Source organism: Lethenteron reissneri, chromosome 41 (assembly GCF_015708825.2).
Source record: "Lethenteron reissneri isolate LAM-NWPU_2019-01 chromosome 41, ASM1570882v1, whole genome shotgun sequence".
Taxonomy (NCBI): Eukaryota; Metazoa; Chordata; class Hyperoartia; order Petromyzontiformes; family Petromyzontidae; genus Lethenteron; species Lethenteron reissneri.
The window spans coordinates 1098095-1118196 of record NC_083819.1 but is presented as its reverse complement, the minus strand read 5'-3'; the positions used below and the strand labels follow the sequence as shown (position 1 = coordinate 1118196).

Sequence of the window (20102 nt, the reverse complement as noted above, 5' to 3'; positions counted from 1 at the left end):
GCTGTGTGCAGCGCATTATGCTCGAGTCCCGGGGCTTGACTTGCACCCCGGCATTTCCTATACTCACACACTCACCGTCACCTCAGTCGCTCATAACACCCTCGCAGGACATTGATTGCCACGTATTTGATTGCCTGATTGCTTGTAGATTTACAATGTGTTGCTGCGAGCAAGTGGCGTTAATGGAACATTTTTTTGGGTTGTAAAATACAAAAACCCACGCTTAAGCGCTTTAGGGAAACGTATTATATTACTCGACACGAGGAAGCAAGGACATTGGATTCATGCTGGGAAATGCAACAAGATTAAATAGTGGAAGGCGTCGTTGGGAGGGCCTTCCGAATGTTAAGAATGAAATGCAACTGAAAGGCGGCATGGTTACGCAGGCGTATTTCTATGATAGCATCCGATTATACTTTACATGCTTTGGCAAATAAAAGGCACTGCAATAACAATGTAAATAGCTTGGAGGGGGGGGGGGGATAACAGTAAATTTCTTGGCTGGAGAAAAACACGTGTGATCCATTGCAACGTTAATAAACACACATTTGTCAGAAGTTCACCCTGCCATGTGCATTGCGAGACAACCCTCGCCTCGCAGTGTAAAGTCACTCTCACCTGTGACGAGGGTACGGCGAGAGGTTAATCTGCGCCACGATGCACAACAACAGCGGTGACAATCCCCATACGGTTGTTGTTGTTGTTGTCGTGGTGAGGTTTATTTAGTGGCGTGCCCTTGCGAGCTAAGCACAGTTCTGATTGAAAGTGCTTGGAGTGTGGATCAGATTGAAATTGAAAATTGCTGATGAATGGGAAAGGCGTAGAGAGGGCCTAGATTTTGGCAGCTGGTGAAATTTCTTTTCAGATCCATCACCGTTTTCCTTGGAAGCGGTTACAAAAATGAGAACCATCGACGCCTTTTAAATATTTCAAATTGCGTCGCCGTTTGTTGTTCGCGAAGTCCTTCGGGAGTGAGGGATGTTTGCGAGTTCTTTTATCGACTTTCGCACACATCTGTTAGGCAAAATGAAATGACAAGCCAATCGCTACCATTGCCTCAGCGTAATCTCTCTCTCTCTCTCTGGCTCCCCCCTGCACATTTATTCGTGAAGAATGAAACACCACGCCGTCCTCAAAGTATAATAAATCACCGCCTGGGTATTGCTACTCAGGAAAATCATTGTCGCATAAAGGTGCAGCGTAGAGTAGATCTCGAGTGACTGCTATATTTTAACGCAACGTGCCGGAGTAAAAAAATCCAATGAATAGAATGCTGCATTTGTGATCGAATGCGTATTATGGTATCTAAGAAATATATAACACATCAATAAATATAGATTAACAATGAATATGATGCACCAGACATTACCTGCCGATCAACTAACAGCGGTGTAATCATTCGTACTGCTGCGCGGACCGAAGCAGTGGCATCGATAACACTTGCACCATAGTTTCAGCTGCCACAGCGGATTGAACCGGCGACCTCTGGATTGTACGTCCAGTCTGCTGACCATCGCAGCACGGCGAACTACACAGCCACTTACTCTGCGGCATATTCTAAAATGAGAAGTAGCAATGTTTTAAGTGCCCGCTCACTGACGGTACGCTGAGTCGCTAGTGCATTTCATCAGTTGATAAATGCAGTGACTGGGCACTGCGATAAACTGAGCAGCACCATTAGCCTAAGCGACGATCGCACGCGGAGCACGCCGGGTCCGGCAATGCGTTACACTATCCCTGTACTTATATGACTAAGGACACTGTTCATTTTGAATTGCGGCTTCGTTGGGTTTTTTTTTTCTTTTAATCACAATTAATTTTGGTACATCAAAGGTGCATTAGCGGCGAAATGTTTGGCTATAAAATATACCGTTACATTAATAACTAATTGGAGACAAACAATTGCCGTCGGCCGACATTCGTCAAACGTAACTGACATGCGCCTGGGTAATTGACTCATTGCTATGCTCGGCGTCGCACGCTCGGCTTTATAACTCTCGCGCCGCCGCCGCGCTGGGGCCGGAGCGCGAGTTTGATGAAGGTGCTGCGCGCCTGACAGAATGGAAACGTGAATAATGGAAGGGCTGAGACCCACGCAGGATCAATGAGTCAGCCAACTTCGACTCTATAAATCAGCGGTGGAGGGGGCGTGTAATTGTGGGGCTGTGCGAGAGTGGTGGTGGTGGTGGTGGTGTTGCAAGGGCAGAGCACGGGGTGGAGCCGTGTGGGAGTGACACTGTTCGCAGGGCGCGACGGCGATCGTCGTCGTTAGCGGCCGGTGACGGAGTTGCGAATATCGACCACACTGGCACATGCTCGATACCCGGTCACAGCTGGCATCGGTTGGTGATTATCTGAACCCCGCTCCGGTGTCTCCCAACGAGGTCGACGCATCGTTCGCTGAGCACCTGGCGCGGTGTGTCACCATCAGCTCGTGTGAGACATCGCTGTGGAGTGGTGCTGATCGCATGGACCCCCCGTGGTGAGCCGTGCCAGTCCTCATGGGTGCCCGCTAACAGCACTCGCCCGAGCAGCCTGTACGGCTACACGGGGGAGTGTCTCTTAGAGTTGGCTTGGAATCGACAGTAGGAGAGGAAAGTCAAGTACTTTAGGGAAGTTAATGTAGCTCGGTCGGCAATCGAACTGCAGATTGAAAGGAGGTCCTTGCCAATAAACTTCAACGGCAGCTCCTGGGTCCAGGAAAGGAGATTGCTACCCGTGATGAACTGCACGTGCTATTTATCAAGTGCGTAGTGTTTGCATATACGTAGTGAGATAAATTGTGCTGCTTCACGAGTCACAGTTAGGTCGACCGAGTTGAAAACAAAAAGTTGGAAACATTTCTCTTCACTTGTCACTGAGAGAGAAAAAATAATCACAGCTGAAAAATACCACCCCAACCAAGCCTCACCCTCACAAGTCTCAAGACTCATCTCCAGGTGAAGGTACAGCCCTGCATTTACTTTCTAATGCCACTTCAACTCGAGGGAGTTCTAGAAAGGCAGACTACAACAGCGTAGAGTGGCTTTCTATCTTCACAAAAACACACTCCTTGAAACCGGCAATGACCAACACATCCCGAAGTGGAACCCACGCTGTTCTGGGTTGATGAATGAAACATGTAAATGAAAGGCAATTTCCCCAAAATGTTACCGATCAACACATTCATTTCTCCTTTTAGGGCAGTGCTGTTGCCGAGCGTGTTGAGTTTAGTTCAAGAAAGATCTTGAAAGAAAAAACTCACCAAGGACAATAAAAAAATGTTCACCTAGAATTTAATCAAACACTGCATGTGCAATTGTAATGAATGAAATCCAGACTAATCACCTAGTTGAATACATATTTGGTGTCTCTCCAGAGTTTATACAAGAAAAATGCTACCCCCCCCCCCCACCCAAAGAGTTGGCATTGACTGTAATTTTCTCCCAAGTGTGAACCCATCTCGTGCTGAACAAATGAACACGTTAAAAACAAGTGGAAAGCGGTCTCTGAGTCCAACGTGACAACGAAAGCGAGGGCACGCAGAACACAAGCTGCTGTCGACGATCAAAACGATGCGCGGTAGTTTGGTGAAGGGAGAGGTCAAGGTGCAAGATACCATCACGCTCGTTATACTCGCAGCAGCAGCAGCAGCGTCGAACAGAGGCGGTGGTCACCGCATAGCCCGGCGCCTTCAGATGCGCTTCTGCGGCCGTCTGGAACGCTCTTTCTTCCGATATTAGGAAGCCACTGGAGCTGTGCGCTTTTAAATCATCATCATCTAGATTGAAAGTTAATATATTTAGAACTTATTTTTCTGTTTAGTTTGTTGTCCTTCTCCCGCACCTCTGATTAGCACGGCTACGTACGGTGCGAAAGAAATGCAACATACATACAGACTGCAAATTGCTTGCTCACGCAACTGCTGGCGTTATGGCTTCCACTCGAGGGAGCTTTAGAAAGCCCCCCCAGAGGGCAGTTTGGGCAACTCTTCTGGCCATGCGTCTTTGAAGAGGTGCAAGTACCCACACTTTACCCCCCCCCCCCCCCCCCCCCCCCCCACCATACGTGACTGGTTGCTTGACTGTTGTGTTCACGTGTGTACTGCTGGCAGGACAGAGGCAGGGATTGAAGAAACTCGCGGCGTTGTTTCAACTGCCGCGCCGGGAGATGGAACTCGCGAACCTCTGGACTGCAAGTCGAGTGCGCTGGCCATCGCACCACTGGAAGAAGGACCCATCACTCGTGGCACGGCCGTCCCTCGCCATTCGCGAGTGATACGTTCTGGAGATGCTCGTGAATAGCACATTTCGCGGATGATGTTGGCCTACGAAGACCTGTCTTTGTCATGCATGATCTCAAGTGAACACATTAACAAGCTATTGAATACATGAACATTATCTAATCACTATCTCTTTTGCGCTCTCTCTCTCGATTCAGTCGTGTAGAGTTCCAGATGCGATTCGCGGACAGCCGAAATCTCGGATGGCAATTTCATGACTAACGAGGGCAGACTGCACAGTATTTAAACCCACCTCGCGCTAAAGCAAACGGACGCACTAGAAGGGAAAACGAAGCGACTTGCTGTGCATTGGCAGCAGCAGTAAAACGAGAGGGCACCTTAGAAGACAAGCCCGTGTTGATTATCGCGAATGATTCACGGCGTTGTGAGAAAGCAAAACCTCATCCCAGCTCCCCGTGGGATGCGCTCCAAGTCAGTTTACAAGCGCGATCCATCACCGGCAAGCAGACGAATTCACCAGGTACATCCTCACAGCCACCGAGGCGATTACACACACACACACGCGAATTCACCAGGCACATCCTCACAGCCACCGAGGCGATTACACACACACACACGCGAATTCACCAGGCACATCCTCACAGCCACCGAGGCGATCACACACACACACGCACGAATTCACCAGGCACATCCCCACAGCCACCGAGGCGATCACACACACACACACACGCACGAATTCACCAGGCATATCCTCACAGCCACCGAGGCGATCACACACACACACGCACGAATTCACCAGGCACATCCTCACACCCACCGAGGCGATCACACACACACGCGCGCACGCGCGCGCGATATTAACAAGAGTTTGACATTGAATTTTAAAAATATAAATATCAGCTCTGGGGAAAAAAAGAAAAGTTGGAAATGCGTTTGTACATCAACCCTGCCCTCGTCCAAAGTTGGGGGAGGGGGGGGGCGGTGTGGGGTGGCTACAGAAACTCAGCGGGGGGCACTCATCACGCACAAAGCGCTCGCCGCAAATGAACCACAATACTTTGCTGATGTTGTGTCAAGGAGCATGAGCCATCACGCAAACTCGCCATCGTCCTTGCAGAGGGGCCTGCTGGCTGCTGCCGTCGAACAGAGACGGCGGTCACTGCTTCTGCGGCACGTGTGGAGGCGCCGCTCCTTCCGATATGAGGAAGCCGCTGGGAGCTACGCATTTTTAAATCACCCAGATTTAGAACTCGCATCTTTAGCACTGCGTTATGTGTTTAGTTTGTTGTCCTGCCGCCGCACCTCGGATTAGCACGGTCGGCTACGTACGGTGCGAAAGAAGTCCAACATACATACACAGTCTACGTCAACCAAACTAAGAATAACGATGAAACCCTCGACAGGATGAGTCAGGGTACGGGCTGCCTGTATCTGTCGTCCATTCGCCCCACAAGCCGCGTGAATAAGGAGACTGCGCGATGCCAGTCGCTTAATTGTCCTCATTTGTCATTCCCTCCACTGCCCTCCCACCCAACTGCAGGCTGTCCATGAAATTAAGCTGGAAAATAATAAATATATAAATAAATATGTGAAAATGCTACCGCGGCAGATAGGTGAGTGTGTGTGAGAGCAGTCGTTGCAATCGCAGTGTGGCACCAACACAACGCTTGGCTTGGCTCTACCGTCAGCATTGAGAACGGCAGAATGGGGGGTCGGGGGAGGGAGGGGTTGATCCCTCAACCAGGAGCAGGGGGGGGGGCTATCCCCTTCTAGCCCCCCCCCCAGCACCCTCCAGCCCCCCCCCCAGCACCCTCCATGCCCCATGCCCCCTCCCCCGCTCAACACTATCGGGCGATTTGACGCGCACGTCATTTTCACTTTCAGTTTGGAGGCGAACTCGAGACTCAACTAATTTATTTTAACGAACAATAAATAACACAAAGATATGCAATAAAGGGGGGGGGGGGCACATTTGTTGATGCCGTCTGCTAGTAAGTTAACATTTTTGTTCTGGTGTTATGTTATTCATTGCTGCACGCACGTGTGGCTCTCAATAGCCATGGCAACTTAAAACAATACTGTCTAAGAATCTCCGTCTCTCACACGATGGGGATTCTTGGTTTGCAGCCCGCAAACAAACGGAGCAACGCGTACCGACTGGAAGGCAGGCGCATGGCTCTTGACAAGAGAACAGCTTGCCAACGAAATGCAGCTGCGGTGTTGCAATGGTTTTATTTAGCTTTAAAAAACTCCTGCCCGACGGCAAGTGTGCCCGTGCTCAGCCGTTACATGCCCGTAGAGTGGCGAGAGATCAACAACAGCAACAACAACAACAGCAACAACAACAACAACATTCACCCCACGCGTGTTCGTGAGTGAAATGCACGCACAGATCAGCGGATTGTGCAACAGATCACACAGTCAAAGGCGCAGCCCTGCAATTGACTTCCTCGTGCCGCTGCTAGCGGAAGGGCCTCCACTCGAGGTAGCCCCGGAGGGCCTTGCTCCCTTGGTGGGAAGCTCTGGAAGAAGTGGGGGCTATCCATAATGTGGGACACCACCGACCGCCTCAGCTGTGGTGTAGTTTGTGTTGTGCCGGGTCTGGCGGGTAGGGGGGGCGTGATGTGATCGACTTCGCATGATTGTTTCAAGACGAGCCGGTAGACATCTCCATCACACAGCAGCTGTGTTCGTAACAATACACATGCTGACGTCACTCACTGTCACTTGTCAATCCACTGGTGGATGAAGGCCTGCCCATATGTTGTCAATAATAGGAGTAGGGGGAGGGGGTATTACCACACTGCACACCACCGGTCAGAACCGGTTCACTTGCCACCGATGTTAGCCGTGAGCAGGGATCAAACTCGGCTCACTGGGTTCAGAGGGCAGTGCGTTAATCACTGCACCACCACTCCACCAAAATGCTCACATTCACAGGGGACGAGCGATCAATTCATAATAAAGGTGTTTTGGGTTACATCGCGTAAGCATCTAAGCCAAAAACCTTTATTGTGAATAATATTGGTCGCGAAAACCAACGTGTTAAACTGAGCGAGCAATTGTATGACATTGTTTAAATCTTATCTCTTAACGGGTATAGGTATGGCCGTTCTGCATGCCATGTGCTTAAGATATGAAACTAAAAAGCAGTCAGTCACCAAAAATATAGTTTTAGCCTGTGACAGATGATCCCGTCACTTGGCCAACAAAACATCCATCAAGCCAAGCAGCTTCACACGGTATCGGAGGAAAGACACGTGTTTCAAACTCTTTGGTGCTCATCAGCAAGCCACACATTCCTAAGGAGTGCTCTTAGTGCTGTGAATGTCCTCATGAAGACAGGATGAGCACAGAGAAGTCTACGAGCAGCTGATTTGGTTGTCCACGAAGGTTGCTACAATGTAACGGATGACAACGATTTTGCTCGTGCACTATTGGTCATCGTCATCATCATCAGCAGCAGCAGTAGCCATGATCGATCCACTGCTAGATGAAGGCTCCCCCAAGCTGCCGCCATCTCTCACGATCCTGCGACGTGTACCAATCCAGCCAGCACCTGGGCGCGAACCAACTTCATCGCTCCAACTCCTCGGCGGACGTCCCCCCCGCCCCCACGGACACGTTCCTTCACATCCCCTGGCTCTCGATGATTCCCGACCATCGGACACGGTCCCTCCAAGCGACCCGCAGTGCCCAAAGCCCCGGCTGCTTGTCACGCTCACCATGAAATTCGCCTGCACCACGCGCGTGATCCTCTCTGCAGCATCAGGGTCACACGGAGTGTCTCACACGCGGAGTGTCTAACACGCGGAGTGTCTCGCGTGTCTAACAGACGCACGAGCAACCACAGCCCCTGCTTATCAATCGGCAGGCATCCGCCGGAGAGAGACGGAGAGAGACATCACCCCGCCAACGCGGCACGCAGGCAGCGTTCCTCCATCGGGCCCGCATCTTTGAATGGAACAATGAACACATCTCGCTGTAATGGAATGCGATGAAAAGAACTGAAGGAAAGAAATATTAATATACAAATGTGTTGAAGAGATGAGAAGGGAACGTCAGCAAAGAAAGAATTGCACCGGCACCCGAGTGACTCTCTCGATCCCTCCCTCGCTGTCCGTCTCTCCGTCTGTTTCTTGTTCCCATCTGTCAAATGTTCACATCTTGAAGAGTCCCGCTCACTTTGTTTCGTACGCAGCCATCCGCCTACTTTATTTCGACTGCATCTGACACAGCGGGAATTAGCGATGCGCGTCTTGCGGACTTAGAGAGCGGTCGTTGTTTGTGGCTTTTTCAGTAGTTAAAAGTACATTTAAGAAACTTGATTACAAAATTTATTTTTGTTTATTAATGACGTGAGCAAAGTTCATAAATTTCACTTTCGCAATAAGTATTTAGTAATGTAGAGCATCTTTCTGGGTGTCTTAAATCCATTCATTCTCAAATGATAGTCACACACCTATGTACCGAATGAATAGTCTATATTTCTGGATTTCATTATTCCATGTATGTATATTCATGCACAGATACATGCACATTAAGCTCTCGAATCTCAATGACAAGGTAGAGCACTTCGCAATACACTTACGCAGAATGCATGTTCATGCACTTACATAAGGCTATGTGCAATTAGTACACGCACACACATCACACTTACGTAAATGGCCGACATGCATTGCTATACATTGTGCCTTTTTAAAAACCCATATTTCTCGCTCTGATACAAATGGAATTGGATGATATTAAAACTGATGATGATCGCTCATATTCATACATTTTAATCGCAAAGACGCGGCAGTACGGAACGACATCAACTTGCTCCATCTTCATTTGAATTGTTAGACTCGCCATTCCACACTTATGCATATTTAATAAAAAAAAAGCCGTGGACTCATTTACAGAGCCACCCCCGCCCCCATGTGCTCTCAGGACGGTGCAGCAACTTCTCGTCATCATGCCACGTGGTAATGACGACATTACCGCGAGCAAATTAAGAGGTAGAGTCATTCGGATAGTTTCTATTCAACGATAAAATTCACATCCAATGGCCTTGATATCGTGACAAAGAACTGACAATGCCTTACATTTGGAAACCTTGTGTGTACGTGTGTATGTTAAAGTGAAATGATGGAGGAATTCAGTTCGTTTAACTATTTGTATTACCACAAGTGCTTGCGAGCACGCATTTGTTGAGATCACGTGCCACGCACGCGTTCTAAGCAGAACATTTAATAACGTCATGAAACCCTTTCAGCTTGAGTTGTTTCCATTATGCATCCGAGGTTGCACTGCCATGCATCAGATTGTTTTCTGAGGCGTAAGCCCTTTTTTCCCAAGCAAATCAAAGTGCCCTATGTACAAAAAAATGTCAACAAACACCCACACGCGAATATTCACCAGGTTCACGCACGCACGCACACACACACACACGTAAATATGTCGAGGTCTACCTATTTTTAGCACGAGGCATTGCAACAATTCACTCCTTTGCGATTGGATGAATTGTCCATTTTTTTGGGGTCACGACTCGATTCAGGAATCGAGTTGTCTCGTCTCGTTTGTGTCGTCCACCTTTTGTGTTCCGCCTTTGCGTTACTCCATCAGCCCTGATGGAAAGGCAAGCAGGTCACGTGCATATTCTGTATTGTCATCGACGATTGGATGTACAACTCTAAGAATGTACCATGAGCGTATAAAGCGATTTTGATGGAATCGAAGAATCCTAACATACCTTTTCACCACATATATATAAAAATAAACTAACGCAATCACACGGTTTGTTCAGCTGCAGTGATCTGTTGTGGCAAGCGCTGCTCATGAGCGCCTCATCAAGGCCGCATGGCACACACAAGTTAGCGGTGGAGGCGTCAACACACCAGTGCCTCCCCAGCGCCGATACCACACACCTTTCCAAGCCATGATAACTTCAAGGTGAGTCAAATAATGTGGTGACCCTGACCGTGTTTAGATGGCAGTTTCCACTGGTGTTGCGCATTTTCGCCTGGAATCAAATCTCTGTTGGCTCCCGTGACATCTCAACCTTGAGGCCCTTCGTCACACGGCGCACACAAACAGGCAGACATCAACGTCGTACTCAGATTGTAACTGTTGTGGATTTGCTCTCCAACACACAAGCGGTGTGCTGTACTAGTAAAGAATTGGCACGTTCTGTTTAGGTGACAACTCTTACTAATTGGCTGTGTCGGGTGATGGCGGGTTTAACGACACTTTTTTATTTACGCGATCCAACCCAAAAACAACTATATTATGGATTAACTGTTGCGCTATATTCATTTGTGTGGTTGTGAACTGTGTGTGGAATATGCAACCAGATTCCAATGACTTTACCTATAGATTTTCTATTCGTGGTCGTGGCTCTATCGTTTTAACAATGTGGTTCTGGAGGCCAAGCCTTAGCTTTGAATGAATTACCAACATAGCAGGAGTGGGACTTGTGGTTGCAGAGGAGATGAGCCATACAGCGAAATAAATGACTCTACATTTAATTTACAAACCTTTTTAAAAACATTGGGTGGATGAAGGCCCTTCCCATATGTAAGGGTTTCTGCTATGGTGTAATGGTTGACTTGCAATCCAGAAGTGACCAGTTCGATCTTCCGACAAGGCAACTAAACCATCCAGTGGTATAATAAATGGTCACAGCACAGGCATTTGACCCGCAGGCCACGTGTGGTGGCAACGTCCGCCGCTCGTTGCAGAGGTTCACGGTTAAGAATCCGGCGGCTGCCCTGATTAATACCGCGGGTCTTACGTATGTTGAACTTCTCTCGCATCGTACGTAGCCAAGCGCGCTAATCGGAGGTGCGACACCACAAACGAAGGCTCCGTTTGCTTCACAGTGGGTGTTATAGAGATGCCTTGAGGTCGTTCGCAAGCGCAGGCTATTGTACGCCAGCGTACAAATTGACCACAGGAAAAAAAAGTAATTACCCGCAAATTACTCGATTGGAATGATACATTTCGCCATCGCTCCCTTACCACAACACACTTGACATGATCCTCACGATAAAGCGTCATGAGACTCAACGAGCCCGGCTACGAAGACGGGGGGGGGGGGGGGCGAACTGTAAATTGGATCGGGGGGCGCGTGGTGGAGGGGATGCAGCCCACCACGCTAGGCCGCCCACTGCGGTGACCTGCCGGAGCGACGTGCTGATGCCACGTGCGTGTTGAGCTGCAGGTCTCGTGGCGGACCCGCACGCGTGTTCATCGTGGAATCAAGCTGATCCCGATTCACGTACATCCCCTCTTGGTTAAGTGGCTCAGAGGAAGAACGATTGGGGTTGATAACCAAAATTGCCACTTCATGTGAAAGTCAATGGCGGTCGTCCTGCGGGGAGTTAACAAGTTACTCTTTGTAACGTGCACACAGATATCCTTCGATTCAGAAGCACGGCAAGTCACGAAACAATTGGGGATGGCAGCCAGAACCGGAGCGTGGCCCTAAATGTGGATGTTTGGTCAACTCCATGAATGAGTGATTATAGATCTCTGAGGAAACCGTGGCACCCAGAGAACAACCCACGCGTGTATGGGGGGCAACGCTCTATCCCAGTACAGATGTAAACAGATGGAGATTAACCCACTTGCTGTACTGCCATATCCTGGCAGGGAATGGTGACCTCGACAACCACGGGAAGAGAATTGTGCGCGCCACCAACCCTCGCCTCCACAGTGCCGGGTTGCAGGCGTGCATCGGCCACGCTTGTCCTCCGCCATAGGAATATGGAATTTCCACCACTGGTTCGGGGCTATAAAAATTACATGAGCACCATCTCAATACTCATTTGAGGAGGAATTTACTCTGACGTGTTTTTGTACACACTTTTATTTAGCTTGCCCTGTTGTCTGTTTATATTCTTTCAAATCATTGGCGCTTCATATCTTCGGATATACAAAGTCTAACGAGCTGAAAGTGTGTGCACGGGCTCGTCTCTCCTGACAGCTCAAGATTTCATTCAAAGAACCGGTCCAGGTCCCACCGATCCTGGGCCTCTTTTTTATTCAGCACATCAAATTTGATTAATGCTGAGGTCAAAATTGTTCATGTTCTACTCATGAGTGCATATAAAAGTGAGTGCATTGAAAAACTGGGTTTTTCTTACCACATTTGTACTTGCTAGAAGGTACAGTTGACAGACGCGCAACAGCCAGGGGCATGCATACACATTCAGACTTTTAAAAATCCTGCACTGCACTGCATTTTCCATCCAGCAAAACCAAATGATTTTCATTCGTCAATTCCATGTGCTGACACGGTAATACTTAACATGTACACGCGTGTATGTACGGCCTAAGTGAACTGCCGGTGATATTAATCTACATGGAAGACGTTAAGTCAACCAGAGCTCAGCTTGACATTTACGGTTTCAGAGACCCTGAAAGCTCCATGAGATTAAAATTAGCGATGGGATACGGTAAAAATAATTAAGTTTGAGAGTCAAATACAATACCGTGAAGTGTGTATGTACGTTGCATTTCTTTCGCACCTGACGTAGTCAACCGTGCTAATCGGACCCTCTGACTTGACTCTTACAAACGAGGTGAAATTTGCCTCGAGGTTGTTCTAAGATTTAGGTAGCAGAGGCATCACCAGATAAAACAATCCGTGAATCTAACTCATTGCGAGGGAGTCTTCCATTTGCACCACTCCCTTATTAGTCACTCACGTTCAGCAACGTCAACAAGGGCGACCCCACTCCCCTACATGCGCATGCAAGCTTGTGTTGATTTTGCGTACGAAATAAAGCGATGTGCGTGACATGGCTTGCCAAGTGTTGCATGCTCTGGTGTGGCACATATTGTACCGCTGGTGATTGTCTACTTGTCGGGAAGCAACCTTCAAATTAATTCATGGGTATCTTTAAAATAGTTTCAGTAGTAATGGGTTAGCTAAAAATGTCTCTTCAGATGACAAAATCAATTCACAATGCAAATTAAATCAAAACAAATGTATGCTACGGTGTATATATTTACATAGTTTACTATATTGTAATTATACTGCTAACGATGCCAGAATTTGGTCACAACGACACTCTGCGGCAGGCTTCAGTTCCAGTTGTCAAAAATCTATTGGAGAAACGCGAGACGCATTGTGTATGTGCCAGGTCTTCACTGCCGTGTTCCAGGTTTTCACTGCCGTGTTCCAGGTTTTCACTGCAGTGTTCCAGGTTTTCACTGCCGTGTTCCAGGTTTTCACTGCCGTGTTCCAGGTTTTCACTGCCGTGTTCCAGGTTTTCACTGCCGTGTGCCAGGTTTTCACTGCCGTGTTCCAGGTTTTCACTGCCGTGTTCCAGGTTTTCACTGCCGTGTTCCAGGTCTTCACTGCCGTGTTCCAGGTTTTCTCTGCCGTGTTCCAGGTTTTCACTGCCGTGTTCCAGGTTTTCACTGTCACGTGTTCCAGGTTTTCACTGTCACGTGACAGGTCTTCACTGCCGTGTGCCAGGTTTTTACTGTCACGTGTGCCAGGTCTTCACTGCCGTGTTCCAGGTTTTCTCTGCCACGTTCCAGGTCTTCACTGCCACGTGCCATGTTTTCGTCATAGTTTTTTGTTTATTTTATTTGTATTAATTTGAACATATCTGCGCGACTTTACCGAAAGACCCAAAGATTGTGAATTCCTGCAGTCACAAAAGCTTTAAGTCAAGATTTAGTACAAAAGGTCTCATCGATAAAACTGCTCCACCCGAGCTCTTAATCCTTTGATTTTTGTATTCCCTTAATACTGTTCCACTTCGGGCCTTCTGATACTGGCAAAAAAGGTCCCATAGATATTTCATCTTTTTTAAATCGCGTTTCATCAACATTAGTGATACGAACACATGCTGGCTTTACGACGGGAGGCGCACTGCAGTCTACTTAGTGCCGTTATTGTATTTAATAAGGATGTAATTATGGCATTACAGGAGCCAGCCTCTTCCTCCCTCTCGTCATCTCCACACCCTGCCTGCACAATGCCTCTCCAATCCCTCCAGCCCTCACTTGCACATTCACTGCGGTACATGTCGCCGGAATATAATCTTTTAATATGAAAAGGCAAACAGAGCATAGTTGTATTAAAAGTTCAGCGGGGTTTAGCCTCAGCCACAAGAAAGCACTTAATTCATCAAACCGACAAAGACGGATTGCAAACTAAGCAACATTTGTGCAGACGTGTGTGTGTGCGTCTGGCTGCTCACAAGCTGATGAATTATTAACAATAACAATCATGAGCAATGCCATTTATTCATCAGGGTAAACTTGGCTGATTCTGAAGACTTGGTTTTTAGGAGGGCTCAGCGTTAAAATGTTTGTAAAATAACTTGTGTGTGAAGGTGGGTCGGTCAAAACGTTAAAATACCTTCCACTCCTTTATTTGCTCAATTAAACCGAAACAATGTATCATCTCTTGTGGATTACACCCTTCATCGGTGCCATTTGTTGCTGGCCGCTTGGTATTTATTCATCGTAAAACAACGACAAGAACACAACACTCCACGGGCGACAGGCGGACACTCGAAACTCACCGCTGATGAAACACCAACGGCAAGTCAGCTGACTCCACAAAGCCACCATGGGCTGCCCTTTAGTAGGTCAACTCATAGTATGACGACAGAGATCCCCCGTGTAGCCTTAACAGACTGTCGGGGCAAGTGCTGTTAGCCAGCAGCTAGGAAGGCTGGCACGCCACACGAGGGGGTGGGTGGCCAGCACCACGCCCGACAGCCTTTGTCTCCTCAGTGGCGATGTTTACACACAAAAGCAGGTACTTATTTGAGGCTGAGTCCACCTAGGGGATGCCCGGGACTGCTTCAGATAATCATCACTGGTGTTGGTGGCCGTGAGCGGGAATCGAACTCGGGTGGCCGAGTTCGTCGCTTACGTCTGCACCACCGCTCATAGTACGTCCATCAATATCTCCCTCACAATCGGCCAAAGTCAATCTACTGTTGGATGAAATCCTCGTGATCATTCAATGCACCAATCCGCCCTACGCACGAGCAGATTTCATCGCTCCATCTCCTCGGTGGGGGACCCTAGTCTGACACTCCGTGATTATTCTTGACCGTCAGCCAACATCCCCTTCTTCTGGAGACAGCTCTGTTCATTCCCACTTACATGAGTATAATACTTGAGATTTATTTAAATGATTTTATATATTGATATTCCGCGTATAGCTCTTGACCCAGTGCAGCGCAGCGGATAAACAAGGAACCAACAATTCTGCCAAAATTTGTCCTGACAAAATGCACGTTCGTTTTTTTCTTCTTAACGGTCACGTGGCCTTCCTTGTCAATTACAAATCCGTAGCAGATTGTTTTGTTGTCGATTACTGAAGCCCCTTTAAAAATCGCCGTCGCCCAAACTATCATGCCAACCCGAAGGCTGGAAACCCCCATAAAGCCACGCCCAGCAGCGTGACGTGCCGATAATAAATTTTCTATCACCAAGCCCCGTCTATCACCACCCGTCCAGAGGCACACTTGGTCCAGAGGCGAGACGTTATTTTTCAAATCTTTATCCGATTCGTTGAATAATGGAACCGATAATCAATATCGTTATCGATCACCAAGCTTACATAAGCAGACACCACCCCGCTCTGGCTCCGCTAAGTGGCAATGCGATAATTAATCAGCCATCCCAAACCGCCAACGCTACCTTGCCAGCCAGACTGCTTGACACACGGAGGGGTTACTCACATTTTACCGCACCACCGAAACACAGCCAGTTACACGAAGACGAGAAGTTCGCCTCAACTGGCTCATCATCACACACGGCCATGTACACGTGTCAAGCCCGGACAGTGTGCTAATTCACACAGCAGTGCGAGGATTGTTATGTTAAGTACTGCAAGGTACTATTAAGTAAATGAAAAAGATACGTGACATTTGCGAAAAGTGGTTACATTTTTCATGAGGTCTAGTAAGCCAAACATAAAAATTTAAGCATTGAAGGAAAGCCGACTTCCCTTGGATGCGTGCCTCCATTAACCCATGGGTGACCACCAAAGTAGCCCATGCATCGTGCATTGCCTGACATGTACATAGTGGCCGAATGCGCATATACAACACGCGTTAAGCAAAACAAATGTATGCACAAATGCTGAACTTCTTTTGCATCGTACGTAGCCAACCGCACCAATCGGAGGTGCACAATGATATTTTCCTCCCGTACAATAATTGACAAAGCAAAACTACCTTTCCTTTGCGTCACGTGTCTCCATCTCCCGTGTACCGCCCGACAGACCGCGCTTATCGCCCCACGAGACGTCACTCACCGCGGGAGGGAGCGGTGGCGCCACGGTTGGCGGCGTACCTCGCCAAGACGATCCCGACCCGGTCCCGATACCTCCTCTCCCTCTCGCCCCCCTTTACCAACCGGCGCCGACCAGCGTGGTGAAGTATGGTCAGACAACCACCCCCCTCCCCTTGGGCAGGCCTTCATCCAGCAGTGGATTGGCAAAGGGCTGCAATGCGTTCAGCATGTTCGTGCGAAATTTAAAGCGTTTCAATATTTAGTGAAGATAGTCCGCACAAATCACGCACACGTATTCCATTCACGAGACTTTTCCTGCCGGGGTAGAAACATCGTTTGTTTGCGAGCACCTATTGACTGTCGGCGTAGTGCAAGAGAGTGGCGGGTGTGACCGGCACCACCTTTGTCTCCCAGGGTCTCAATGGCACCACGCGACTATCCACTGCGATGGTGATGGAGGAGCGGTGTGGCTCAGCGGCTCGCGCACCTGGACATATGTGATAAAGTGCTTTACAGCTCATCGGATTCCTCGAGTGTAAATCAATATTCTGATTCCCGAGAAACCGAGTCCGATTCTCAACCAACACACAGCACCGGGGTCTCATCTAAGGCTGAGTTGACCTAGAGGAGACCCAGAGCTGACTCGGATACAGACGTGCCATCGCATTTGTACATCGTCAAGGAATCGAATCCTGGTCGCCCAGTTGTAGTGGCACCCTCCAAAACAAAAGACAAAGATCTCCCGTATAGCCTTCGATAGACTGTTGGAGCAAGTTCTATTCGCGAGTAGCACATGTGAAAGTCGACGCGGTACACGACGAGTTGGTGTGGCCACAACCACACCCGGCCGCCTTTGTCTCTCCAGTGGCGATGTTTACACACCGCACGGGGTAGTCATTTCAGGCTGAGTCGACCAAGGGGAGGAACAGGACGGGTTCAAATAACCGTCACTGGTGTTGGCCGTGAGTGGGAATTGAACTCGGGTGGTCGGGTTCTTAGCGCAGCGCGCTGACTACTACACCACCGCTCCCAACCCAGCACACACGCGTGTTGCCACCACTAGCACCACCGCTCCCCACCCAGCACACACGCGTGTTGCTACCACTAGCACCACCGCTCCCCACCCAGCACACACGCGTGTTGTCACCAGCAGCACCACCGCTCCCCACCCAGCACACACGCGTGTTGCCACCACTAGCACCACCGCTCCCCACCCAGCACACACGCGTGTTGCCACCAGCAGCACCACCGCTCCCCACCCAGCACACACGCGTGTTGCCACCAGTAGCACCACCGCTTCCAACCCAACACACACGCGTGTTGCTACCACTAGCACCACCGCTCCCCACCCAACACACACGCGTGTTGCTACCACTAACACCACCGCTCCCCACCCAGCACACACGCGTGTTGCTACCACTAGCACCACCGCTCCCCACCCAGCACACGCGTGTTGCCACCACTAGCACCACCGCTCCCCACCCAGCACACGCGCGAGTTGCTACCACTAGCACCACCGCTCCCCACCCAGCACACACGCGTGTTGCTACCACTAGCACCACCGCTCCCCACCCAGCACACACGCGTGTTGCTACCACTAGCACCACCGCTCCCCACCCAGCACACACGCGAGTTGCTACCACTAGCACCACCGCTCCCCACCCAGCACACACGCGTGTTGCTACCACTAGCACCACCGCTCCCCACCCAGCACACACGCGTGTTGCCACCAGTAGCACCACCGCTCCCCACCCAGCACACACGCGAGTTGCTACCACTAGCACCACCGCTCCCCACCCAGCACACGCGAGTTGCTACCACTAGCACCACCGCTCCCCACCCAGCACACACGCGTGTTGCTACCACTAGCACCACCGCTCCCCACCCAGCACACACGCGAGTTGCTACCACTAGCACCACCGCTCCCCACCCAGCACACGCGAGTTGCTACCACTAGCACCACCGCTCCCCACCCAGCACACACGCGTGTTGCTACCACTAGCACCACCGCTCCCCACCCAGCACACACGCGTGTTGCCACCAGTAGCACCACCGCTCCCCACCCAGCACACACGCGAGTTGCTACCACTAGCACCACCGCTCCCCACCCAGCACACGCGAGTTGCTACCACTAGCACCACCGCTCCCCACCCAGCACACACGCGTGTTGCTACCACTAGCACCACCGCTCCCCACCCAGCACACACGCGATGTTGCCTACCACTAGCACCACCGCTCCCCACCCAGCACCACGCGAGTTGCTACCACTACACCACCGCTCCCCACCCAGCACACACGCGTGTTGCTACCACTACACCACCGCTCCCCACCCAGCACACGCGTGTTGCTACCACTAGCACCACCGCTCCCCACCCAGCACACACGCGTGTTGCCACCACTAGCACCACCGCTCCCCACCCAGCACACACGCGTGTTGCCACCAGCAGCACCACCGCTCCCCGCCCAGCACACGCGCGTGTTGCCACCAGTGTATGATGATGCATGCTGTTGTTTCTTACCGGGCAGTGCAGCGTTGGGTCCCAGACTCCGCTTTCTGCGCGTTTTACAGACTTCGCCTTCAGCGACTGAACAGGTGAGAAGTATTGCGAGTCTTGCCTTATTAGTATATAAATCCTATAGCTACATGAATGAATGGCACCGTTCATACACAGACGCACGTGCGTGTATGTCTGGCAACTATTAGTGTCACCGCTGGCAGAAGTCCCGGATAATTCGTTCAGTCGTTCCCATTTTTTCCTTCACAATTCAAAATTCATCTCCAGCTGCATTTGCGTTCCTTTTGCACGCCGACAGTATACGTGTATACTGTACAAACACATTCTCAATGTTTTTGTTTTAAAGTCACCCGGTTGCTTCACGCGTTAAACGCCAGCAGCTCCCCATTAGGTGGAGCGAAACGTCGTCCCGAACAAACACGCGGGAGATACAACCCGAAAAACACAACGGAGGAGCTAAATTCCAGCGTTGCACACAACACTTGAAATGTATCTCTTTGCAATGATCAGATACACACGCGCACGAGCACACACGCACAGGCTACGCGGAGTGGCAGCAGAGTGCCAGAGATGGTCAGGCGAACACGCGCATACGGAGAGGGCAGAGATAGCGGGAAGCTCCAGAGAGGAGGCGATGCTCAGAGGAGGGGTGAGGCGACGCTGCTGCCGCTCGTGCTGTCGCTGTGAGTGTCGCAGAGCGCGGGGCGTGTGTGGGCGGTGCTGGCCGCTCCAGCAGCTGGGCCGGCCTCATCTCCCCGCACACGGAATTTCTCATCAGCCAATTGCGAGACTTGCAGAGCCCCACACACGCGCACAGCGGAGCAGAGCCGCACACACACACAGCAGTCACACACACACACAGAGCAGAGCCACACACACACACAGAGCCTCACACACACAGAGCCTCACACACACACAGAGCCTCACACACACACAGCAGAGCCTCAAACACACAGCAGAGCCTCACACATAGAGCAGAGCGTCACACACACACAGAGCAGAGCCACACACAGAGCCTCACACACACACACAGCAGAGCGCACACACACACACCCAGAGCCTCACACACACACAGAGCCTCCAACACACACACACAGAGCCTCACA

General features: G+C 50.1%; 1 protein-coding gene across 1 annotated transcript in view; it reads right to left on the bottom strand.

Moving 5' to 3' along the window:
• The window catches only part of LOC133352712 (transmembrane protein 121-like), a 93163-nt gene extending 73497 nt beyond the window's left edge, over positions 1-19666 (bottom strand). Inside the window, 1 exon segment of the mRNA XM_061568534.1 lies at positions 19000-19666. The gene's annotated coding sequence lies outside the window, so the exon portion shown is untranslated.
• Positions 19667-20102: the final 436 nt, after the last annotated feature.